The sequence below is a fragment of the Puntigrus tetrazona genome, chromosome 4 (assembly GCF_018831695.1).
Source record: "Puntigrus tetrazona isolate hp1 chromosome 4, ASM1883169v1, whole genome shotgun sequence".
In the NCBI taxonomy this organism is placed as follows: domain Eukaryota; kingdom Metazoa; phylum Chordata; class Actinopteri; order Cypriniformes; family Cyprinidae; genus Puntigrus; species Puntigrus tetrazona.
In genome coordinates this window covers 12987711-13014887 of record NC_056702.1, presented here as the reverse complement: position 1 = coordinate 13014887, position 27177 = coordinate 12987711, and the positions used below count along the sequence as shown (strand labels likewise).

Sequence of the window (27177 nt, the reverse complement as noted above, 5' to 3'; positions counted from 1 at the left end):
TGACACAATATTTTACTTTGATAGTGTTACAAAATGTGCAGATTTTGCAGAAATATTACCACAGGCCTATTTTTTTTTTTCGACGAGTCTGAATTTTTTCCATTCACCTTGAAAAATAGTATGTGTAATCACTTAAAAAAGTAACGTAACACTTTACTACTTTATTAATTTACATGCAAATAACCTTAACTCAAACACTATTTAGTAAGTACATGTAGTTAATTAATATTACCTAAATGTATAATTACATTGTACCCAGGGCACCTTAAAATAAATTGTAACCGAAAGTAATAGCACCCTTAACCATAATTCATGTTTGTAGCACCAGCAGCTTGGAACGAGTGACATTATTATTGTTTTAATTTTATTATGCTATTTGATGATGATGATTATTATTATTTATTATAGTAATGTCTGTTGAAGAAAACAATGCTAAATATAATCTCAAACATATCTTTTGCATCTTATGCATCATTAGACATAATGAACAAAATTGTGATCTGGTTTTGTAGATATTAACAGTAAAATTTCCATATATTGTAACATTTATCGAGGTAGACTGTTTGCCTACACAATAGCCTGAGGGAGTAATTTGTTATCTTAACTTTGATGTCGCCGAATGTTCCCGTGAACGATACCGCTGCATCAAAGTCAGACGTCTCACCAGCTTGTTTGTTTACTGTCTGACTCTCATACATTTTAAAATGATGACCAACTTGAGCGTCTGTGCCAAGTGAAACAAGACTCATGGGAGGACTATAATTTTGTTGGTGGCTATGCTAACAGAAATTGAATCTGTATAAATTCTCCAAACAACAAGAGGGCAGCTTTATGAAGCTGGAGCTAGTTGGTGATATTAAGTTGTCAGTTCAGTATACTTTTTAGCACAAATACCATTTCAGTTGTAACTGGCAGGTTTTTTTTTTTTTTTTAACTGGCAACTTAAGGCACACATTTGATCAGTTTATGCATTCCCTGGGAATCAAACTCTTGACCTAGGTGTTGCTGGAATTTTCTTCTAAGCACCTTTAGTTAAGAAATGCAATTTATCGAGAGCGTCCTAAACCAGTCTAATTATACAGGATTGCGTGTTCAGAAAGCCCACCAATTAGTCTGTTTTATTAGCCTTTTTCACCGTACACATGGTCATTAAGTAAAAGTGTGAATATTTGCGCGAGCATCTGATTAAAAGATGCAGCCGTTACCACAGTTACAGCTTTTTAGTGAAACCTAAGCAGAATTTTAATGGCGTTCTGCCATCCCATAATTTCAGCGATAAGAGCTGGAAAGGACCAGAGGCCAATACGGCGTATAAATCTGTCTCATAGCAACAGACTGTATGTCTAAGAGAAACAGAGAGCAAGAGATAGCAAAAAAGTGTGTGCAGATTCATCAGAGGCACTTAAATTAGTCGCATTGAAATGGCCTTCCAGGGTCCCCTGGTGGATTGTTGCCCTTTGAATAACAATGAGATAAACCTCGACGTCTCCTCCCAAATGGACGGCGTCCTTTTCAGACGTCCCAGCTCTGTCAATCAGTTCATATCGTCCTTTTTACTGTCATTACCCTTCCGATACTAATAATGTTAGAAACAAACAGTGAGCAGATAAGGGGCCTTTTAAAACAGGATGCATTATTTAGCACCAAACGCTAATGGTCCTGATCGGCGTGGGACAATTGAATAACATCAGCCGATAAGGAGCGTTCCCTCTCTAGATCGGCCTCTGAAACCATAGATAGCACGCTCGAGCGAAAGGTTTATCGGGGTGGCGGCGTGTAAGAGAGACGGTCCCATAAAACAACGTTAGCATCAGAAATTCAGATCACCGCTAGCGTAAGATGGGGTAAGACTGTGCTAAAGGAAGAAGAAAAATCAATGGGGAGGTGGTCAGTATTAATCTAACATCAATATAGGCAGTATCTTTTACTTTTCATGGTAATTGCCCCAGTGATCTCCTAAAGTGGCTCTCAAGTGCTTTAAGGGCCAACTGATAGCATCTTATCGGCCCGCAGAAGGCCTCAAGAGGGACAGGGGTCCCGGGCCTGTGTGCGTAAGAGAGAGTGTGTGTATACCAGTGGCGACTGCTGCTGTTCAATAGAGGAGAAGCATAGATGTGGACTCGGGTATATCTGTACACGTGCAGAGATATATATTTTGTTGTCTGTAATGTTGTTCCTTAAGGCGGTATTATGTAAAGGAAACAAACGGCAGCTTATGTTCTCTTGAACGGATATACAAAGACACTCACAAAACCACAAGGATGTATCAAAGCTGGCATTCGGGAATCATATGCATATATTGACGTAGATTGATTTAATTAGAATTTGATTTAATTAGCATTTTATCTATTGCAGAAATATGCTGTGTATTTTTTATTTTTTTTTTACGCCTTATATTTGTTAAAATTCCGAAATACGCCAAGCGTGATATCTAATATATATATATTTATTCACATTTAAATGAAACAAAAATATGCTAAATATTTTTTCCACATTTTAGGTTTATATATTAGAAATGTATAGATATTTGTGTAACTTCCAATTATATAAAAATCTTTAATGTATTTAATATTTGTTCATTTTGAATGTGTATAACATTATTAATATATTAATAATATTTAAAATGTAAATATTTTTACAAAATAGTGATTTTTAAAAAAATTTTTATAGTATTATATATATATATTTTTAAATTAATTTAAGTTTATTTTTATTTTCCATATTTGTTGATTTGAAATGTATAGATATGTAATTTATACATTTATAAAATACTGTACCAAGAGTAATATGGTGTATTGTAATATAGTAGCCGACATTTTAAGTGGATAAGGCGCATTTTAATTTTGTTTTAGTACAACTTTTAATGTTTTTGATCCACTTCAAATGCTGACTACTGTGTATGTGTGTGTGTGTGTGTGTGTATGTATTACATAATTATTAATTTTTGATATTTTTATTCATTAAAAAAGCATTTTTATATCTTTTAATATATTATATTTTGATGTACATGTATTATTTAAACATTTCACTTATACATTTGTACATAATTACAAATGAATAAATTATATAGCTTTGCCTTTTTAATAAAAATATTAGTCAAATGAAATGAAGTTCATAAACACTGCATATAGAGGCATTTGATGCACGGTATTTTTGTGAAATCTTAAGATGGAATCTTGAAGCAGATGCCACTGGTGTACGTGCACGGTATCTGTAAGGAAACGGCCAGTGAAGCTTTGTGTATTTGCCTTTCAACCCGTTTTTTCTTTCCCTGTGTCTTCCTCGCGACATTTCGGCCCGTTTTTAGACCCAGGGCTTGACAGCACATGCTATTTAAGGGTGGAAGTTATGTCAGCTATGACCAAATGTGAGAATGAGACCATCTCAGTACACCACTCTCGGCAATTCTCAATCCATTCAGATGGACGTGTGAGCGTGTGTGTGTGTGTGTGTGTGTGTGTGTGTGTGTGTGTGTGTGTGTGTGTGTGTGTGTGTTGCAGAAAGGCATCACCACAATTCATCGCTCTGAGCATATTTGCAAGTTTTAACAGTGACTAGTCCAAAAGGCATTTCTCCCACGCTCAGACCTTCATTTTCCAGCTAACAGGGCTCTATTTTCCTTTTCTTTCATTCATTCGCTCTCTCCTCTCTCTCTCTCTCTCTCTCTCTCTCTCCCCTCTCTCTGCTTCCTCCCAATAATTCAATCCAATTCAGGGCATGACCGCAGACTCTTACAGTAGCACTAAATGTATTGAACTCTATATTTAGAAAAAAAAAAAAACTGCTATAGCAATACATCTCGCGTACCCTTTCAATATATTTTGGTCAGCTTACACACACTCTGCCTTTAAGTCATATTTACGAGAGGAGTGCACGTGAATGACAAACACAATGTCATAATTACTCGTGGGATTTTCATTGAGTTTAGGCGTTATGAGTCGGAACGTCATTTCAAGAATAATGGTAGTCGCTAATTGCTATTGAATAAGTTGAACTATAGTGTGAACGTTGACTTTTCAATTAATTTATTCTGGAAAAGGGGATGAGTTCTGATTTTACTTAATAGCTGGAGTTCTTTAAAGCAGAAATAAGTGTAATTGCGAACAGTCTCACGCTATTGGCCGACGGTTGCTAAGATGGCTCGGTATATTAAAACAAACGCGGTGATGTTTTGGTGTACAGAATCATTTTAATGACTCTTATTAATTCGTATGGTAAACTGTGTTACTAATTAGTATTTTTAACGTCTCGCTGTCATATAAACAGCTGGTGTTATATAGTTAACTGCAACGTTGTATAATAGCGTTAGCAGCTAACGTGTCTCATAAACCTTAAGTACAGTAATTAGTACAGTTTATTTAGTGTAAATCTGCGGTTTGCTGGGTGAGTCAGATGTTCATTCAGTTACCGTTCAGGATTATTCAGAAGAGTCGGACGTGACTCACTGATTCTGAAAAGTTCTTTTGACTGACTCACTTGTTCAGAGTTGACATCGGCGAAGAAAATGTTAACAGAACGGGGCATACTGAAAACGGCTATTAAAAGAGTTTACTTTTGACTGAAAAATGGCAGCGGCGAACAATGCTCTTTTAGACAAACGTGTGTTTTCCCGCCATGAAGCAGCCAAAAGAAAATTTCGATTTAACTTGAAGATAATGCAAACGTAATTCACGTGGCACAAGACCTGTTGTGTGTATACATATATATATATATATATATATATATATATATATATATATATATATATATATATATATATATATATATATATATATATCGCATAGACAGACACAAACACACACACACACTCACGGTGGTTATTTCTGATCATTTTATTTTCCGAGTCGTGTATATATAGTTTGGAACTTCACACACAGGAGGACTTGAACGCTGATAAACATACCAAACATTTCTGCACTAAGCGAGCTGAAATGTGTGTTTTTGTGGTATGTTTGTATATATGTGGAGCTTGAATCATCCCCCTATCAGATCGATTTACAAAGCCCCTTGATGTGGCCACGCCCCCCCTCCATGATCTGAGATCTGATTGGCTCACATTTCGCAGTGCCTTTAGGTGAAGGGCTGATGCCAGGGGGTTGGGTGGCATGGAGTGGCAGGCACTGGGTACTCAACTGTGCCAGGCGTTGGCTCCCTGCCCTACGAGAAGATCTCTGGAGAGCTACACACACACACACACACACACACACAGAGACACACAGCATGTTTTGGCCGTCTGGCTGTGCGAGGAAGCTTCACTCACCTTTAGGGCTGTAATACAGCTGGCAGACGTATGTACCAAGAGTGTTTGTGTGTGTGTGTCAGAGAGAGAGAGAGTTTGCAGATGAATTGTGTATTCAATGAATTCACTCATTTCAGTCTGTTAACACAACACGTTTATTATTTTGTCTACATATTGTGTATGCGTCATGTATTGGACTGTAATGGACAGGGTATCGGATAATCGGTGGAATCAACAAAGTTGATTCACAAGCAAATGACTGAACTCAAGAGTGAAAGCCATTGCAGACGGAGACCTCATGTTGTCAATTGCATTCAGACACTGCCTCCGAAACTTGTCATACATTTTTTTTTTTTTAGATCAGATTAAAAAAAAAAAGTCTATTTTGATAGTAAAGCCTGACAAATACAAAAAGTTACCAAAGCGATTTAGTCAAAAACTGTCTTCTGTCTTTTGTTTGTTATTTGATTTACATGAATGACTTTCACCAGAAATTTTAGGCTGCTGTCACTTTAAGAGCTTCCCGGATCCAATACAATGTTAAACATGTGTTCGCTTTCACAGCTGATTGCATGTCAATGGCTTAACATCAATACTTTTTTTAAAGAGAACTGCTAAAAAAAAAGCAAAAAATATTTTTTTTATGACCACGTAGCACAGCTACATGTGTGTGTATGTGTGTGTCCTAGTCCGGTCTGCCCACATTGAACAAGCTAAGTAAAACCGATGGATATAATATAAAAAAAAGAAGAAAATCTAGATCAACCTATATGTGCATTTACTTTCCTCTGGCCTTTTTCCCTCTATCACACTCAGACATACTGTGATGAGAGCATTTAGGCAGAGAGTTAATTTAGCAGAATACTATTGAATTTCACCAGAATGGCTGCGCTATATCTAATGAAAACGTTGGGAAAATCTCTCGGACCATATAAAGTCTTTAGGATTATCCAACATCTATACAAATAAAGCCGTTCATCGCATTAAAGCAAGACACTGTTATAAATAGACTCTAATACCAATGTAGTTTTCAAGGGGACACAAAACTGTTCGTTGCTTGATTGCATTTCCCCTCTCCTGCCATAATAATTACGTACCCTCCATAGTGCGCACTAATGCCATGTTCTCCACCATATTACCCAGGCATGTGATCTGGTTCGCTTCTTCCACACCCAGAAAGAGAATATCCTTATGTGTCCTACCCAACACACACACACACACACACACACACATTCACTTATTCAACAGTCAATCACTTTTAGAAGAAGAAAAAACGAGATTCCTCATGGAAGTCTTTCGTTCTTTGCTCTCGCTCTGTGAGATGGCAGTTTGTTGGAACGCTGGGAGCGCAGCTTTACCATGGCAACCTCTCTCTCATCAAAAAAGCCTCCAATCGGCCTGAAATCAGCATGCAAAATGCCACTCAACCCTGTAGCCTTTATTAAAGTTTGCAGGGACTCAATTTGCAGATAGCGATCGTTTTCCTATTAAAAAGCACAGTGTAAGATAGTTTTTTTTTTTTTTTTCCCTTCTCTCTCTCTCTGTAAATCGGAGGGAGGGGGAGAGCAAAAGAGAGGGAGAGAGAGGGCTAATCAGCATAGGCTGATGTGATTTCGCTGTCACAAATCCCGCCTGGGGCTCACACAGCCCCGTCGAGCTAGTGGAACCGCGGCGGGCTTAGCGGTCGCCGCGGCGACTTAGCTCCTCAGTAGAACGCCCCCCCCGCTCCTCGCCGCCACCCCTCTGCACCCACACCCCAAACCCCTCGCCACTGATGGGGTGCACGCTGATAAGACCGAGTGATTCTGATTGGCTGCCTCGCTCATCTCCCCTTTGGAAGTGTGTTTTTGTGTGCGCGCGTGTGTCTGTGTGACCTGTAGCTGCTACACAGGAAGCTCTCGGGGATGCTTTTATGTGATTCCGTGTCATTCGTTGAGAGGGAGAGACAGAGAAATGGAGTTGCCGATGAAAAGGTGATGAGAGGGGGTGGAATTGGGCCACACTCCTGAAGTGACCCTCGCCTAGGGGGGAGACATCCAGTTTTAACCCGCCTCGGTCTCTCTTTACGCCCGATTTTCCAATTTTCGCTTCAATCTCTTCGACTTTGTGGATGCGAGACCGATCGAAATACGATGTTAAAACGCGCTTTTAATAATCGAGCCTCAAAATCGACACGAAACGGCACCCCAAACTAGTTTCATCTCTTTAATTGTAAGCGTTTCAGGACGAAATTGTGAAAATAAGAAAAAAAATGGGGGGCGTGGCTTGATTTTGTCAATTGGCAATTGATTGGATGGTAAAAAGCGCCGAAGCCTGTTTTTGCGTCAGATTAAAAAATAAAACACTGCAAATTATATAGAAAAAGTCACACATGAGATTTAACATCTCACTGTGAGAGAAAGTCATAAATGTGAAATTGAACTTCAGTTGCGAGAATTAAAAACATTACACTGTTTTATAAAACAAGTCAAAACAATATGAGATTTAATTTCACGCTGTCCATTTTAAAATAGCAATTATGTAAATAGTCGCAATTGCGAGATTTGTTGTCACGCTGCGATAAAAGTCGCGATTAAAAAAAAAAGTAGCAATTATGAAATGTAACATCGGAGATATGGTCACATTTGCGAAATGTAACATGACGCTGAATTGTATTCCTGCAATTCCAATAAATACAGCATCATAATGTGAGATATAGTCACAGTTACGAAAAAGTCGCAGTTGCAAAATTGCCGCACTGCGAGTTATAAAGCTCCAACTGTGAAAACGAAACACGCGTGTGAGATTTAACCTCTCTCTGTGAGTTATAAAGTCACGAAGGAAGGTTGCAATAGTCAATACAGTCACAATATTCTAAAACAAACACTGTTGCCAAAAAGTGCACTATTACTGTATTGTATACAGCAATACTGTAATCGGGTGATTGTAAATTGAATGTGAAATAGAAAGTTGAAAGCTCAAATTCTTCAAACTTGAAATGACATTTGACCGGTGTAATGGCGGTATAACCCTTTTCATATACTGCATATTTGCTGCACGAAAGGCTAACCTATACCTCTGCTCGGTATCCAATCTATATTTGGCCTGCATGTGCATTTTTGTACATTCACAAAATCCCCACAGATTTGTCGTGGGAAACTATATTCACTTCTACGCAAATACCATGAAATCATTATCAAAATATGCGTGGAAACCAAGGCTTCGGTTTCACTGCGTGTGTGTGCTCGCGCGCGCGTGTACGCATGTGCATATTTTTCTTGTTAATAGAAAGGTTGTAGCCAATCTGCTTAGTGTAACAGTAATTGAATTCGATTCTAATGGCAAGTGGCATGTGTGCAGTGAAACATGACACCAAGAGTGAGAGAGAAAGAGTAGGTCTTTCAAACCAGGAATGGTCTGGATATAACTGAAACTGTAAGGGATAGTTCACCCAAAAATGAGAATTCTGTCATTTACTGGCTCTCATTTCCAAACCGGCAAGGAAGAAAATGTTCTAAAGGACATTTTGAACTCGTTTTGTCCATGCAATGAAAGTCAGAGGGGCCTAAAACAAACGTTGAACAACAAAAGAAAACCTTTCGGTATTCAAAGTTCTGGAATTTTAAAAAAAAATAATGCTTTTATTCACCAACGACCAATTAAATTGATTGATTGGCAGCAACAACATTTCATAACCTTAGAGAATATTTCCATTTCATGCAGCGTTCTTTAGAATTTTCCATTGAATGAATGGAACATCGAGAACGGTCACGTTTTCTTTTAACATCGATAACAGTAATAAGAAATGCTTGTGAGCACCAAATCTGCGTATTGCAATGATTTGAGAGATATGACATCATTTCCGCTGCGTTAAATAACCAAAAATAATACAAAAACTTGTTTAGCAAACACCACTAATGGCTGAAAAAGCTTTTTATGGTGATTGTGTGTGTGTGTGATGGAAAGCGCGATAAAGTAGAGTGTTCCTTCATGACAGGCCTTGTACTTGGCACCAATCTATTGATCTTTTGGCACCATTAGCGTAAATGACCAATCAGATGCAGGCTTCCTAAACCAAAAACCTGTCACGGTCTGATGATGTCATAAAACTCTTAACCGATCCTTATCGGGGTGTACTTGAGCCAGTGCACTCTCTCTTTGTTGAGCACGCGTGTGTGAGACACAGAGATACTGTCATCGCTGATATACAGCATTAGCGCGGATACAAAGAATAAGTCACAGCAAACTCCTCCCAGGAACAAGATGATTAAAACATCTTATCCCTGTTTCTCAACAATCAAGGAAATAGGCAGATATGAGGAGAGAGAGTGTGTGTGTGTGTGTGTTTTACACCGACCTGGATCATTGCGATTTCATATTTGTGTGCGTGTCAAGCAGATCCTCGCAATCTCTTCAGTCTTATCGGCATATTTCGCCTGTTTATCGCCGTGTTTATTCCGACGCAAAACCCTCGCTGATAATACACTTCTCCGATGCAAATAACTTCATAGTTTTTTTTTTTTTTTTTTCCCAGACTTTGAACAGACAACTGTATTTAAAACAAAAGGCAGAGTTAAATCAGTTTTTGTTTTAAATGTTTACGCCTATTGCCATTTGCCTGTGTGTGTGTGTGTATGTATATATATATATATATATATATATATATATATATATATATATATATATATACATATATACACACGTTTAATATATATACGTGTACGTTTTACCTTCCACATAGCCTTAACTAATTGCATTTACATACAGTATATTCCAGTGTATAATGCAAAGTAGTATGATTATTATTTATAATTAGGCTTATTTTCAAACAACCAATAACCAATTTCCAATTATACAATTTCCAATTATCGCTGTATTTGAGTGCAATAGTTAGCATGTTTAACTGATTAAGTTTTGCATACGTTCATATCAGCACGTTTGCCATTTATGGACAGTATCGTTAAACTTTTTATGATCGTACACTTCACCAACGTAAATAACCTAGCGTTTCGTTTTCAAGAATCAAACAGTTTTATTGGAAAGATATGGCGCATACACACAAACTACAGATGTATTTTTGACTACGCTTATTTTAAAGAGCGATTCTCACTACTAGCTAGTTGCTTATTAGCATGCATATTACTAGCATATTGGCTGCTTGTTAGTACTTATAAAGCGCACATCAATGCCTTATTCAACATGAGCGTATTTTAAATCCCTAAAATCTAAATTAGATCCATATCCAGCTACTTTACTAACTATTTATATAAATTAGATGCTTACTCATAGGAGAATGTTCACTGTTTGTGGTTACGTGTATTTCATTGTAACGCAGTTGGTGATAATACACTTACTATTACAAGATACAAATAATCTCCTATTTTTTGTTTTCAGAATTTAGTCGACATTCATATTGCATTTTAAAAGCAAGGACACATATACTTAATGCTTTGTAGCTATTTCTAAGCACAAACTATAAAGTTATTTGCATACATGCTGTACATCATACTGTAGACACAATGAAATACATTAATATTTAAAATGCATCTTCTGTTTGCCCTATGCACATTGTGTTTTTTATATATTTATAAAATATGTATAATGCATCGCACATAATACTGCTGTTAATGCAAATTGCTCTATAGCTGTTTTTTTTTCCACACACACACACACACACACACACACAAACACACACAGTCAAAGTCTTATTTGCCCACTTTGATTCATAGACCTATATCAGAATTCAGCTTTTTTGTTTCCTCTTTCCTCCATTTGTGAGAGACGGTAAAAACTAAAGTGGCCGAATGCGACCCGGACACGAACCAGGCCCAAGGTTGAACCCGGGAACCCGCGTTTTAAGTACACGCGCTACATGCTACGCCGCAGCTCCGACGTCCACGCATGTATATTTCAACCTAAACCCCTATCTTTCCAGCCTTCGGTCGACGATTCAGTTTAAAACAAAAGACGAAATGCACGTTCTGCCGCCATCTGCACCCGAAATCCAGACGTGTTTATATATACCGGTGCATTTGCGTACGTTTCAACGTCCCGAATAGACACAACGAAGCGCTTTGCGCTTAAAACGCACCTTTTGTTTGCCCGACGCGCGGCCACGTGAAATCTGCAGGGTTTGGTTGTTTGTGTGTTTACGTGCGCGTGTATATGATATGTTTACCAAATACCTGTTTATAATGCAGAGGAGCGGCAGCGTGTTGGCTGGTCTCGGCGGTAAATGGCGGGTATTATTCGTCAGTCTGGCAGTGTCTGGAGGCTGCTTCGCGCAGATACAAGGAGGCAACTGATAAGAAGAGCATCAGAAGGCTAGTTAATTGCCTCCAGTCTGCGGGAGCAGGGGGAATATTTAAAATCTATCGGATTAAAGGCAGATTAAACAGAACCCAGGCACAGGACCCAATGGCGCTGAAAGATTGCAATCAGCAAGGGTAATGGTGGAAGAGAAGGAGAGAGAGCGAAAAAAGAATGGGGCAGAAAGAGAGAGAGAGGCAGATAGGAAATTCAGATCCGCGGCTAATGCCCAGGGTTCCATCTTGTAAGCACGATTCATCTATGTGTAAATCATTTTCTCTCTCTCTCTCTCCCTGTCTCTCCCTCTTGCGTTTTTTCTCTCTCTCTCTCTCTCTTTTTTTTTTCTCAGGCCTGCATTGCTATGGCAGGCGTTCGTTCGCTCGTGCTCGGCTTATCGGTCGATCGGTGAATTAAAACTGCTCTTGCCCCTCGGAGGATTAGGAAGGTTGATTGAAGCCTGTATGAAAACTAGCTAATAAGTGGGAAATGTCAGAGGGGGCACTCTATCGAAACTGTGTACTTTTCATAATAACGCTTACGGGAACTGGGTGCGGATCGGGCTGGCGCACGTGTAGGGAGGAGGGGAGGCTGAAACACAGGGCCTGAAGGATGGAAGGACAGAGGTGCGATGACGGACAGAACGGACGGCGCCGGTGCAAGGATGAGGGTGCCGGAGAAGAGGGCGGCGGTTTCGTCACGTTGCCGGCGTAAAATCGTAAAAACAATAGAGAGGACGAGAGGGTGGTGGTTTATCGCTTGTGTTTACACACTTACTTGGTCCTGGAGCAAGAGATGTAGAGAAATTGGTGAAGAAAAACTGAAGAGATAAAATTGTTGATTTTGAAATCGGATGACCCGAGTGGAGATCTCAGATAAGTGAGGGCAAAAATGGAGGGATTTTTGATGCACCTGGGAAGCTAACATCCATGTAAACAATTAGCGGTGTTTAAGTCGGGTGGCACTATTAGTTACTCTTGGTTGTGATACAAAAGGTTTGGGGCTAAAACAATGGCATACAATTCTAAAAGTGGTTCTTCCTCACACATATGTATGTATGTATGTGTATATATATATATATATATATATATATATATATATATATATATATATATATATAGCTTAATATTATTCTGTAATGAAAATATTTTTTTGTATATTATAGTCGTATTATGTCATTATAGTTTTATATCATTTTAATTTGATTTATTAAATAAAATATCCTGCTCCTAATTCTAGCATGTGTATGTATCCTAAATACATGCAAATGAAAAATACTAAATTACAACTTGACTGACATATTTAAATATTATTTTCTTTTTAAAATTATTTTCAAATATTTTTTAATCCTTTACAGTATTTTAATCTATTGATTCGTTAATAATAATCATAATCTAAAAGCCATTAAAGGAGAATGTTATTCACTAATGCTGTTTTGTTGGTGTGGTGTAAACGACAGCAGGATTTATGTGTTTTTAAAAACGGTTTGATAATCATGATCTTAGCTCACGCATCATCATAGTGCAAAAATAGTTTATGTATAATCATATTTTATTCTCCATCCCTAATCCTACCCAACAACTCAATTTTAGCAATTTGGGAAATCAATTAGGAATTCATTAAAGGACAATTTGTAGTATAATAAGTGTGCCACTAAAATGATCCTACACGGTGGTCAATCTGCCCTGAGTCTCCATTAGATTCACAAATTCAGCATTCAAACAGAGGACTCAGCTTGAGTTGGCTTCATCCAGCGGTTCACTTTTAAGTCCACTTAATGTGACCTTCCAGTTGAGTTCTCACGCTTGATAGCTCTTACAGTAACAGGCATTTAACTCAGCTCCCTGTAGAACATTTTACAGCACTTACACACTTCATCTGGCATAAAATCTTTCCTTTTGCTGGCTCTGTTTTTTTTGAAACTGACAGATTAGCTTCATAAATTATGCAGTATAAGGCAGCGGGCGACCCTGCAAAGTGATAGAATCATTTAAGTGTTAACCGGCTTGCGGGGAGGGGAGGATAATAATCATAAATATGAAACAGATGTCTGCTGACATTTGGGAAAAGAGAGAGTCAAATCCCTGAGCGGCAGGGCAAGCTTTTATCATCCACCTACTGCCTCTCTGTCCATCTCTCCCTCCCTCTCTCTCCTTATCCCTCACGTTTTCTTATACGAAAAACCAACGCTCTTTTGTTTCCCTCCCAGTCCTTTAATCTAAATATTCATGTTTTGATTAAAGATGAACTGATATTACTTCTTGGCACCCCTATCAGTTGGATACCACCTGTGTGAACACGCACTAAATTTAATTTCTCAGGCTATCGGGACAAATAATTAACGATGACATTACCAGTGATCAAAGATTTACCAATTGTTGCTGCAATCACAAAGATGACATCTTTGATTCGACTATAAAATCCAGATGATTCACTTTTTTTTAATCAAAACTTACATAGCGAGGTCCATATTAGAGAAATATTCACGTTAGAAATACAAAGTTGCATTTATGATATATGAAATTGCAGTTAGATCGGATATTGGACTTGTATGACTTGTCCTTCCAGGGCGTCCTCTTCGTCCTTGCCTGTGTTTCCTATGCTGGCACATGCTGGTTAGTGCTGGTCTGACTGGTAAAACTAGTTAACCTGTATGGCCTCTCGTGGTCGATGGGTTAGTTCACACAAAAAAAACTGCCATAAATGAAAATAGTCATTGTTTCCCTACACTCAAATAGTTCCTGTATGGGTTTTTGATAACACTTCAGTATACGGACCGACTCTCACTATTAACTAGTTGCTTATTAGTATGCCTGTTATTAACGTATTGGCTGTTTATTAGTACTTATAAAGCACATATTCTACATGACCTACATATCTAATCCTACCCAATACCTGTATTTAACATCTGTCTCCATAACTATTAATAAGCAGTAAATTTAGAGTTTGAGGCAAAAGTTGTAGTTAATGGTTCGTCAGTGGTGAGAATTGTCCAATTTTTTTACCCTGCTGAGCAGAACCGAAGAACCTATGAAGAACGTTCAGCCTGACCAATTCGTACATACTTTATGAGGTAGCTAACTCATGATTTTTGCTAAACTGTATGCATTTTGAGTTGCCTATACCTATATGACCTATACCTAACCCTCGCACCTAAACCTACTCGTGACTGGGGTTTAGACAAATCATACAAAATCGTAAAAAATAGCCACCTCGTAAAATACTTATGAATTGGTTGTGAGACTGATGATAGCCATTGACTTCAACTGTCAACTGTTCGGTTTGCTTTGTAACATCTGTCTATCTATCTATCTATCTATAGGGTTTCAGGGGTCATTATCAGCTCGTAAACTGCAAAATACACATTTATACTTTGTTAGTCTATTTTGTCTCGACTGTGAACAACAGAGCAAAGTTTTTATATATATATATATATATATATATATATATATATATATATATATATATATTTTTTTAGATTCTAAATCTAGGTTTGCCATCATGCCGTGATCGTGTGTTAGACATACTGTACAGAGAGAAATGTATTCCTGTACACACGTCCGCATGGGAAGTCCTACCGAGAGACTAATGAAGTCATAACGTCGAATTGCAGACACGTTGAAACTCTGTGGAGGATATGTAAATTTAACTGGAGGAATTGGTGTTACGGGCAGTCGTATCGGTGCAAAGCCCTCTGAAACATGCAAGAAGACGTGTAAAACTCAGTTGAAGGCATGAGACAAATGTAATGCGTTTTGGCTAAATGCGTGAATCACTTTGCCAACAGGCCCTTTATACTGGTGGCTATAGTGCTGCTTTTTAACCCAGAGCTCAGCTGTTTCCTCAGGCGTGTGTGTGTGTGTGTGTGTTAGTAGTATGCCTGCGTTAAGAGCAGATGATTAAGTGCTGTCTGCACGCTGGATCAGTGCTGAGCGATTGAAGTGCGATTGTTGATGTCTGGCACTAGCCCGCGGGATGCTAGCACGACGCCTTTTCAGCAGCAACGCCCGCCAGTCGAGACAAACAATACCGCGTCTTACTCATCCTGCTAAACCTCTCGCTGTGCACACACACACTTACACACTCCAATTCTCTCATAAACGCACGTCCTGTCAGCGTCTTCACTATTTTGTCGTTTCGTGATTATTGCATTGTGCTGTAATACAGGCTAAGTATTGTGCAATGGCGTATTACTCTATTTAGCATTGTTGAATATCTGTGTGTGGCGCAAAGCTAGCGACGTGCAATATATGCTACGATAGATAGCGTATTGGCAGCGAAATTTTTGTGGCTTTCCTCTTGGATGAACGTGATTTAGCCGATACCGTTAGCATGTTCGTGTTTTGATTATGTAAGGAGCTGTCAAGCAGTAGATTGGCCTTTCGCTCAACCTCAGCGTGGCTGGCCTTATCTGTAACAGCCGTGTGACCTTTCACCTTTGACTCCAACCCTACCTGGTCACCTGCTGCACTTGAACATCGATCAATTTCACCCTTCCCCATCCCGCTATCATCTCGCTCACCTTTCTGGACAACACTTTCCCATCTCATTTACATTTTACGTTACCCGCGACGTGACACACTGCCATACAGTTTATATTATTTTCCAGAATAGGCTCATGGTAAAATATTTAAAATGTAACTTCATAAATGTGTAATTGCCGTTTATTTATTTAACTTAGCTGAATTACACATTACAATTTTGCCTACTTACGTTTAAAGCATGCTATTCTACTGCTAACAATAATCGCCAATTTTTATATATTAAATGCGGTTTTCATTCGTATTCGTCTCAATGGTGTCTTTATACAGCACTTACCCCACAAAGGTGGCTCTGTTATACTCTTAGAATAAAGGATACGCACAACCGTTCTCGTGTTGATTCAGCTAATGTGTGTTGTGAGATGGTTGCATTGATATAAATGTATTTGTATGAAAAAACTGCTCAAATTGAACTCAAATATATACCTTCACACCTCGGTTGCATTAAATGTTAACGCCGTGAAACGCTGATAATGGTACACAAGCACAAACCTGCGAGATGGCTCTTGTAAATCACTCACACACTCGAAGCTTTCCAAGTTTCATCTCTGGTCCGTGACTTTCAAGCTGTGTTTCCAAATACGCACGGCCTCACACACACACACAATATTTGTAATACTAGCCATTTATCGAACGTATGCTATTTATGTCTATGCAACAGTTCAAAAAGTAGCACGCTACATTAAAACTTGCGACAGTGTTTGTTATTGCAGTTAAAATAACTGAATTGTTTCAGTTTGACATGTCGCGTCGCGGCACCCATCGGCAAGCTTTCTGGTTGTTTACTGCACACGTTGGTAAGTGTCGTATTTAATTATTATTACCGCAAAAATTACTTGTAAATTGTAGGGCATATAGCTAAAAACATAAATCAACCAAAACACCTGCCATACTTACATTCGCCAAATTGGATTCTTCTGGTCTTATTAAAAGAGCAATCCATCAAATCAGATATCTGATCTAACCTGTTCAAAAACAATTAAATGTCTAAACAACCGCTCGCCCTAAGAGCGTGTTTACATATGCATATAAACATTTTTCTATAAACACTGGATTTGCATCTCTCTGTAGTAAATTGCGGAAATACATCAATCAGTCTTTTTTATGACAGTGGCATCTGATAACAAGCCTTAGCCTTTATAATGTTTACCAGGATACACACATACCGTGTGCTTACGGAATTGGGGAGATTCCTGCCTCGATCTGCTTAATTGTGTCCATAAATCTTATTGTAGAACGTCAGCTGACGGAAAAAAGAGGTTTAGCGAGCGAGGTGTGCAAGTAACGTTTCCTAGAGCGCTCCGCAGCTGGAAGGAAAGGACATGTTTCAACTTAGAACGGAGGCAGGGATAAGCAAAAAAAAAAAACATACACAGACATATATAGATATTAGGGCTGTCGGTTGATTTGAAATTTGAATCTCATTAATTACATGACATGCTAATTAATCAATTACATGCATCAATATTGGCTGGGAAATTCCCTAAATGAATATAATGCATTATCAGAGACAATACATTATCGAGGCTGATGCAACACTGGAACATAGGCAACGTGGATTGAAACTTCTAAAAAATAAAGGCGTTTCTTCACAGCGATGCATTAAAAACCGTTTTTGGTTCCACAAACAACCATTCAAAGGTTGTTGTTTTTTCCCTCGGAGAACCTTCTTTCACTACAGATAACCTTTTGTGAAACAGAATGGTTCTTCGGTTGGTAAATGTTCTGTATGGAGCAGTTTAGACACAAAAAAAGGCTTCTATGGCCTTCTAGAACCTTTATAGTACATGCAAATAGTTGGTTTAGAAACAAATGAATATTTCACCGCAGTGGCATTTCCAACATGTAAAATGTTTATTAGCATCCTGTTTTGCAAGTGACTGGACATTTTTAAAATAAAAATAGCAACTTCTTTGGGTCGATTTTAAGATTTTAATTAACTAGTGTTTTTACAGCTTTGGCGTAATTTCACAAAATACCTTTACTGCTGTTTTTACAAAGAAACAAATAATATTACATAATTTTACTAGAAAAATTGGTGAAATTGTGTGTGTATATATATATATATATATATATATATATACATCACTTTAGATAATAATAATTTAAAACATGATACTTCATATTTTTAGAATGGATCTTTATAATTAAAAATTGAAAGGCTAGATGTAGGACAAGGGGGGGGATATTTTTATTACAATTTTTTGCATAGGTAATTAAAAACAAATACAACACACAACCATCCAAACTGGTATTTTCATCTGCATCATATTTTTAAACGACGGTCTTTAATGATTAAAAAAAAGAGATCATTGCGTTCCATTTCTTTGCAGCTGTTTCTGAATGCAGGAACGCATAACCTGTAAATGTTTCAGGTTCTCATCTGCGCCGTTGGTACTTCACGCCAGCGTCGCCTCAATGTGGGAAAACCCCTCGTTACGGGACGGTACGATTGATGGCGTAAATGCGTTTCTCTATATATTTTTAAAACAGCGCGATTTAAACGAATGCGTTACATCGACAGGCCTAATGCAGATGCAGAGTTACAGCCGAAGATGCTACAGGTAAAACCTCACGAATACGTGCAAACAGTTAACCTCACAAACAAACGTTAACAAAGACCGTAATCCGGTTAAAACTGACAGATATAATTTATTTTCCACCGCCGGCTAATAGTTTATGCCACACTATCTCATGCGGTACGTCAAAATTCTTTCAGTTCGGAATTGTTTGAACAACAGCGGCATGGTTATCCCTTTTTTTTTCTGAGCGGATGACTGCGCGGTGACAGTGAATGATGTATTTTTTTTTCTCCTTTCTGCAGGATTTCTTTTAAACAAACATGTGAAGGCCTTTGTGTCAGCCTGTCTGTATTTTGGCGTTTCAAAACCTCGTCTTCTGAGCCGCCCGTGTTAATAATCACCTTGACTTCCATCAGGCTTTAACATGAAACAATACATCCGCGCTGCCTTGAACCGCACTTCAATGAGCTTAAAGCCATACGGCCTTCCCCGGCACCCAAACACACACTTTTATGCAAATATTGCGTCTTTGTACTCGTGAATATGAAAGGTGTTATTAAATCTTATTTTGCATTATTCTGGTTCGAGGGATAAATCTATCAAAGAAGCTCCGAATTCAATAAGTTATGTATATTTTTTATTTTTTTTTTGTTGTTTTTATTTATTTGAACATTTTTTAATTAAGCAGCGTTGTCAGTAGATGTGTCGCGTAAGTTGCGGGCTACCGACAGAGATGCTTGTGAAGCGCGTAAAAGAGACCAAATGAGTGGCTGCTGTGTGCTGTTTTTAATGTAAAGTGAGTTGTGGGTAAAGCTGCTGAAACCGAAGGCAATTTAAGCTGCTGGAGAGATGTTATTTTAAGCCCCGCGGGTCAGGTGGGCCGACCCCGCTGACCCCTGTCAACACCGTCATAATTTAGCGGTCTGTCTGTATGCGCGTTTGCCTCTACGGGCTCTGTGTTTCATATACTTGAACACTCGTATGAAATATGAATAACTCATCATTGGAAGTACAGTTAGTTCGTTCGAGTCGAGGGGAGGAGCTGAAAAATCAGCGGGCTTGGTGATGTCGTTTTAGCAGCTACAGCTCGAATGTAACGAAGACGGTTTTTTTCCCATGCACAATAAAACCGGTAACGTAATTTTTTTAAATTTATCTCGACTTTTTAACATTTGCTATGTAGTGCTTTGCGGCCTGCTGCGTTGAAATTTTTACTGCGGATATTCGTACAATTTTTACTTTATTTCTCATAACCGTGATAATTGTGCTTAAACGTATATGAAGTATTTCCCCGACGTAATTGAATGTCTGGATCAAAACACAGAGATGATGCAAAAACGTGATCCATACATGAGCAGATGCATATGTAAAATAATATATAAAAAACATCCTGATGTTATCGAATTAAATTACGATGCAGGAAGTGTTTTTTACTGAAGTGATCTGTTTCTGAATCTTTCAGATATTCTCTTGGGCGATAACACGCTTTTCTTGGCTTTTTCAAAATGTAGTTTTTTAAATGAAACTCACTCATACTCTTGAAATTGATTGAATTATTTATGTTAAAAAGAAGTTATTTTATTGCTTTTTCAGATATTAATACAACAAAATATTCTTGAGCCATTAAAATGTTGTGAAAATGACACAAAATTGTGGGCAAGTTTTAATATAATCAAATATTATCAATCATATAAAACTATATTTCTCTCATTTGTTTTTTTTTTTATCCTAGTTGTGATTTTCAGTTGTAGTAATCTCGCAACTTTTCACAACGGCAGCATTATTCTCGTAATATTCTGACCTTCGGCATTATAAAAATTGGCAATAAATAATTAAAATGTTCTTCATTTTAATTTATACCGTGTCTTTTGACATTCATTTCTAACATTTGTGACTTAATATGTTTAATAAAGTTGTAAATCTGCTTTTAATGACATTACATTTGCAGTCATTACACGATATACTTTTAGTAATTGTGTGAAAATTGCACTTTATGAATTAATATTGTATATAGAATTCATTTGTGTGAAAAGGAATAAAAGGTGTCAGAGTTTTACCGCCTCTGCCGTTAATTCTTTTGGAAACTGCGCCGATTGATTCATTGGTATGAGTTTTGTGTCTCGCTAAGGTGCTTTTATGCCATGAGACCAGGTAGGCCAAAACTCAATTGGAATTTCTCATTACAAACACGCATATCTACGAATGTCTTTGACTGGTGCCACTTTTTCCATGTCTTGCGCCATGCCTTGCGCTTACAAAAATTTCGTTTGCACCATCTCCTATTGTTGAACCCTTTAGCCCGTGAATGAACTCGGCAAGCCGAGAATATTTAAGCACAATATAGTCTTTCTGTCAGTCAATCAGTGTTTTCAGGTTAGTTAAGTGAGTCTGTAGTGTGTGAGAGGGAACCCTGTCAATCAGTGCTTGGACGGAAAGTGGTGGAATCTTCTGACGCAATCTCTGAAAGCAGCCGCACGAGAAAAGGTCTGACGCTTTCAATTAAAATGTCCATCAGGGATTACACACACACTTACATATATACACAAACACACGCACACACTTACGCTCTGTTCTCTAAGTGTGGCCTTGGCACTTACAAAGAGCTTACAAATCCCGCTTTTGCCTGCAGGCACCCCGGCTCAATGCTACACAAGTACTCTATTCTTTCTCTCTCGCCGTCTGCGTCGCTCATTCTGTACGTACACTTATTTGCACGTTACACTTTCAGATACAATTTGTTTTAAGCTATTTATATGTAATTGTGCTACATTTAAGCCTGTCATATTTTTTTTGGAAATTGCAACCAGGAGCTGGAATCGGATACTGTTCGACGATCCTGATTCCTTAAGGATTGTATTAATCGCTCGGATACGCCCAAATGAGTCTCAAGTATGCACTAGAGTAAAAGCAAGTGGTTATTTGGAAATAATGGTAGTAAGAAGTTCTAGTTTTGTCGTGCCAAACGTCTCGAACTGTTAGTGAAGAACCACTCCAAATGATTCAGTTAGTGAATGATTCGTTAGACTGATTCATACTTGCATCTCAAAAAGCCAGGCTTAAGCGATACTTAAAATGAGAAGTATGTTCAGGCAACCAGTGTCAGGCAACCAGTGTGGCTGGGATCGTGGGTCACATGACAACGGCAATATGGTGGATGTACGTAACACGATTGCATTCATACTGCAAGCATGTTTTGTGCGACTGAGACTTTTTTGAGACGGTCTCCGAATAAAGGATTGGACTTCATTGGCCGTGCTTTTTGATGTTGCTTCTTTTTCCGTTGCACTTTAGATTCAGTAGCGGTGCGACGTTGCATAAACAGAGCCGCAGGAAACACTAAGACGCCGTTAGTGTGTTCCACTCGCATACGCGCAAGTATGCAAATGTAAAAAAATTGCTAACGGAAAAATCACTCGCTGTACGAAGAGTTTATCGAGAATCGATGAATGGCTCCGTCTTCAATTCTGGAAAAGCGACTTCAGATTCTACCGAAATTTCGTCACTGCTTATGTAGCGTTACACGGCCTAAGAAACGAAACCGAAAAGGAAACGGAACGGAACAAAGAAACGCCAAACGAAACCTGGTGTTGAAAATCGAGGAGAAGAATGCAGCATGAATTAATTTAGGTCAGACGGTAGTTTGCATACGGTGACAGCACGCTTAACAGATCAACGTTAGCTCGCAGTAGTCTGTGTACAGTAAGTTTTGTGTATGTTTGTTTAAGGATCAGAACGGATTTGTCTTCACAGGACAGACGACGCGTTGAACCGGGTTGATTTATGTACGCGTCGAGTGCAGACGCTCAGCGAAATGAACACCGTCTCCGATGCAAAAGCACATCGGGGACATTCCATTCTCTGCCGTTGCGTCCGACCAGACGGCTGTGTTGTTAGAAAGAGGAGGGTGAGAGCCAGACATACCTGTCAAGGCAAGGCCGTATCAGGTGCTGCTCGCAGGAGTTCAGGTAGCTGTTGAATGGAGGGGGTCAGAGGTCAGGGCAGACCCTCTCAACAGGGGGCTGCAGAGGTGACCCCCGCTCATCTCCTATATGGGCATCTCAGATTTTTGCCTTCTGATCATAATTGAAGCGTTGTCATTCAATAGCAAGATGACAGATTATTTGCTTATTTACGATTTTCAATATTGAACTACTCAAAATAGGTCTAATCCTATTTACAATACAGTATGGCCTTAACAAGCTTAATAAAATATATATGTATATGTATATGTGTGTATATATATATATATATATATATATATATATATATATATATATATATATATAATTAAGCTACATAAAAGTGCGGAAAAAGTCCACTAAAAGTTTTATTAATAATAGCGTTTTGCTTCACAGAAGGAAGTTTTGAGCACTGAACGGAGGATATGTTAAAGAGCTTAGAATGAAAATGTTCATAGACTTACATTTTTACCATTTCATATATATGTCCTAGAAAAAAAATTTAATTTCAGTTTATCATTAAACAAAATTTCAGATGCTAATCCAATTTATTACCTCATTACCTCACAACAAGTACATTTGCATTAATATTATCTGCATTAATATTAATAGTAATATTACTATATTTGGTCACATTTTGCTTTGCATCAAGTGGCCTTAACCACTATGTACTTCATTGTAGTCATATTGCATTGCAAAAACTTTTACTGCGCTTGAGGTGGGATATGGATATCGTTATGGACAGGTTTGGTGTTATGGGTAAGTTTAAGGTGTAACGGATTGGTAAACAGGGTAATAATTCTAAATGTAATTAATTACATAAAGGTATTTTAAAAAAAATCAAAAACATGTACGCAATAAGCTCATTGTATACAATGAAGAATTTAAATGTAATTACATAGTAGCTAAGGCCACCTAATATAAAGTGGCACCATACTTTAACTCTGTTGTTGAGATGTGTTGCTATACAACTATATTATATCAAATTGACGTCCCATATAACCCTAAATCACTCAACTAAACTCTGTAACCTTTCTGAAAAAGGGAAGGTTTATCTTAAATCCAAGCGTATTGGATTGCATACATATTTCATCACGTATTGATGTGTCTTTCATTAGATTTAAGGATGTATCTTCCATTAGCTCCCTATCTGTCCCTCTGAATTCAGCGTCGTACATTTGCATCTTAATTTATAACGCCTGATTAATTTCTTATCTGGAGTACAGCATGGAAACACATCCCCTTACGTCTTGATAAACCATCGTTTAAGATTTTAATTTAACGAAAACACACCACTGATCTTTTTTAACGATTGCGTTCGTCCATTTGATTCGGAATTAACGCGGTGCACGCCGCTATAATATCAGTCCGAATATCTGAAATCTTTGTAACTTTAACGCGAACGCGTCTTTAACGGGAAAAGGGCAAGCTAATCCGTCTTGAACTCTTTAATGAGCGCAGCTTCAAACCGGTTCGTAACTTCGCTATTGTCTGCAACGCAAACACTAAAACCTGTTTCGACCAGCATAGTAACCCACCGCCCCGTCCGTATAGTACAGAGGTGTTATTCTACACCTGAAGATGTGAAAAGCGTGCAATAATAGCAAGCTGCACGAGATAAAGTATCCCACAATGCAACGCGGCCTACTGAAACGAACCAGAAGCAACATCGACTCTAATTTTCGTACCCGTTATTATAATATGTAATACAAATACTGGTGCAGCGCAGGTCAAGCACGTACACATGCATGCGGTGGTTAACCAGCGCGAAAGAATAAATATGTTTGTTTTATTGTACAAATAATCATTTGTTTGCAGTATCCCTAATTTGACGATTGGAAGAGTAATTATCGTTTTTTTTTTTTTAAAGAACACACCCTTACTAACACACAAGCACATTATCAGATGCAAAAGTATGTACAAATACGGACATAACAATTAAATGCGCACTTGTCTTAATAAAAGTGCAGTCTGCTTCCTTGAGTTCGAGTCTTTCTGAGAGTTACCGTTATTTCTGTCATTTTCTCGCACGCTCATCCGGAATACAGCAACCCTCTGGGTGTTTCAAAACGTTTGTTTTATTCATATTTACAGGAGCGCATGCAGTTAGTAATGGAAATATTTATTTAAGTTTTTCCCCCCCCATCGTGACAATTACACCTTGGTAGTTAGTTACTTATTAAATTTTATTTATTAATTTACATTACAATACATTTTGACTTGATCCTTGTTTTTTTTTAATCGTACTGTTATTGTTGCTGTTACTTTTGTAATATGGTTCAATTATACTTCTGAGTGTACTGGTATTTCATGAATAAAGTACAGTTTGCGTCTCTTTGTGAGATTTATCAGTGATATTGATAAAATAGATATTGAAGCGCGCATACAGCAAATGTACAGACGAACTTGAACTAGGCGCTAGTTATTACTCTACCATTAATATAAAGTAGAGTACAGAGCCAAGGTCACTTTCTACAACTAAAATGGCATTTTTGTAAAAACTACTAACTTTAAAATGAGTAAAATGACCAAACATTGACTAAAAGGTCCAAAGATTACAGCGTGGCTGTTTGCCATGGTTATTCAGTTGTGCGTTTTATTTTTATTTTTAAGAAAGTAAGTGTTTTTGGTCACATCAAATAAATCCTTTTTTTAAATTCTATTCGTGTTATCATTGGTTCGTTTGCAACACTTCCTATTAATTTGAAGTGTGTGTTGTAATGTTTATCTGCTGACCTTTTGCGGCGAGAGGTCAGGCCTCTGGAGATTCTATCAGTATGTGCTGACAGCACTGAATCCTGGGTAATGTGTTGCGCGTGGAGGATGTGACGTCATCGCTACCGCCGGCTTTATCTCTCAAAGTTAATCACTTTGGGAACATTCCAGGAATATCAAGTGCACCTGTGTGTGTGTGTGTGTGTGTGTGTGTGTGTTTAGCAGTGACAGTGTCACACACATGTGTGTGTGTGTGTGAAAGTAAATTGTATTTAATTGTCACCTCACCCTGAAGAATGCAGCAGGTCACTAATGTTGTATTTTAATAAATCTCCTGATATTTAAAATGGCAGTTAAAAGGTGCATTTTTTGCATGAAATGCTAACAAAGAAAGTCTAGAATAAATGTGAAAATATAGTTTAATGACTACTTAAATGTTTAAAGCAAAATATGTAACTATATATATTTTATAAGTCTAGATATTTTCCTATTTATTGAATAATTTGTAATTCATACACATTTTCCACTCTATAAAGTGTCTATCTATCTATCTGTCTATATATATATATATATATATATATATATATATATATATAGACATATCTTTCTCTTTCAATACAGACGCATGTTTGTGTGTAACTCTAACCCGAGTTCATGCGGGGCCGGTAGGCTGTAATTTGCCCTCACCTGGCCCCTGCTCTGCTCTCTGTCCCCAGCCATAATTACTCTAATGGAGCAGGACGGAGCCAGGGGTCAGAGCTCCGGCCCCGGGCCCCCACCAGACAACGGGCCCTTCAGCCAGCCTGAGACAGGAGTGGACATACCTAATGGTCATGCTGACAGTCCTGTCTGTGAATGCAGTTACCTGTGTGTGTCTCTGCCATTGTGGTCTGCGACTAAGGGATTATGTGCATGTTGTCTACAGAGACTAAAAGGGTTTCTTACACACACACACACACACACACACACACACATATGGTAGTATATCTGGTAGCGCACCGAAAATGACAGTGGAAAGATCACTAATTTGGAAGCGCAACTTTATCTACCTCTAGAAATTCCTTTAAGCACGGCATACTATTCAAAGAAACGTAACGCATCGTACAAGCAGTCCATATGACTATCTAATCTGAATCTTTTGAAGCCGTTTGATGGCTTTGTGAGCGGAAAAGATCAAAAACGAAGTGCTTAAAACACCTTGAAATATTATGCGAGATACAGCTGACATTAAAGCAATTTCTGCTAAAGTCCAGATTAGTATGGTGAAATAAAGGTTTGAAAAATGCCATGGGAATGTCCAGGTACGAACTAAAAACCCCGAAAAAAAAAAAAAAAGAGTGATTCTGGTCAGGTGGCAATAATTAAGTGGTTTCTTTTAGTTTAACGATTGATTGTCACGTTGAAAACGCAGTACTTAAAGGGGTAGCGCATTCAAAAATGAAATCCGAGAGCTTTCGGACTCTGCATAGACACTTTCAAGGTCCAGAAAGATAGCGAAGGCATTATTAAAATAGTTTAACATCAAAACGATATTTAAATAAATAAAATGTAACATCAAACATGAATAACAACATGAGGGTGAGTAATTAATGACAGCATGCTAAGTTCTGGATGAACCGTTCCTTTAACTGTTCAAAATTTTATTAATAATCACTATTTTAGGTTTACAAATCACAGAAATGCTTTGTTTCTTAAAATAAAGATATTTAGTTGGTTGATTAAATTTAGCTAAAATTTCATTAAATATTAGTATTATTTGTTTGTTGGTCTATTTAAACGCCTGTAACCACATAATAAAAGTTGTAAAAATTTGGCAATTATAAAAAAAAATCTAAAAATCTAGCTTTTCATCTAACGCCATCTAGCGCCACCAACAGTTCAAAGATGCATGCACTCTTTAGCTAATAACTTTTGAA

At 37.9% G+C, this 27177-nt stretch overlaps 1 long non-coding RNA gene across 1 annotated transcript in view; it reads left to right on the top strand.

Annotated features, from left to right (window-relative positions):
- LOC122342546 overlaps nucleotides 1-26181 on the top strand; it is an 82814-nt gene extending 56633 nt beyond the window's left edge. The window contains exon 3 of the long non-coding RNA XR_006250594.1: nucleotides 25931-26181. This is a non-coding gene — a long non-coding RNA (uncharacterized LOC122342546). The remainder of the gene's footprint in view (nucleotides 1-25930) is intronic.
- The last annotated feature ends 996 nt before the right edge of the window (nucleotides 26182-27177 follow it).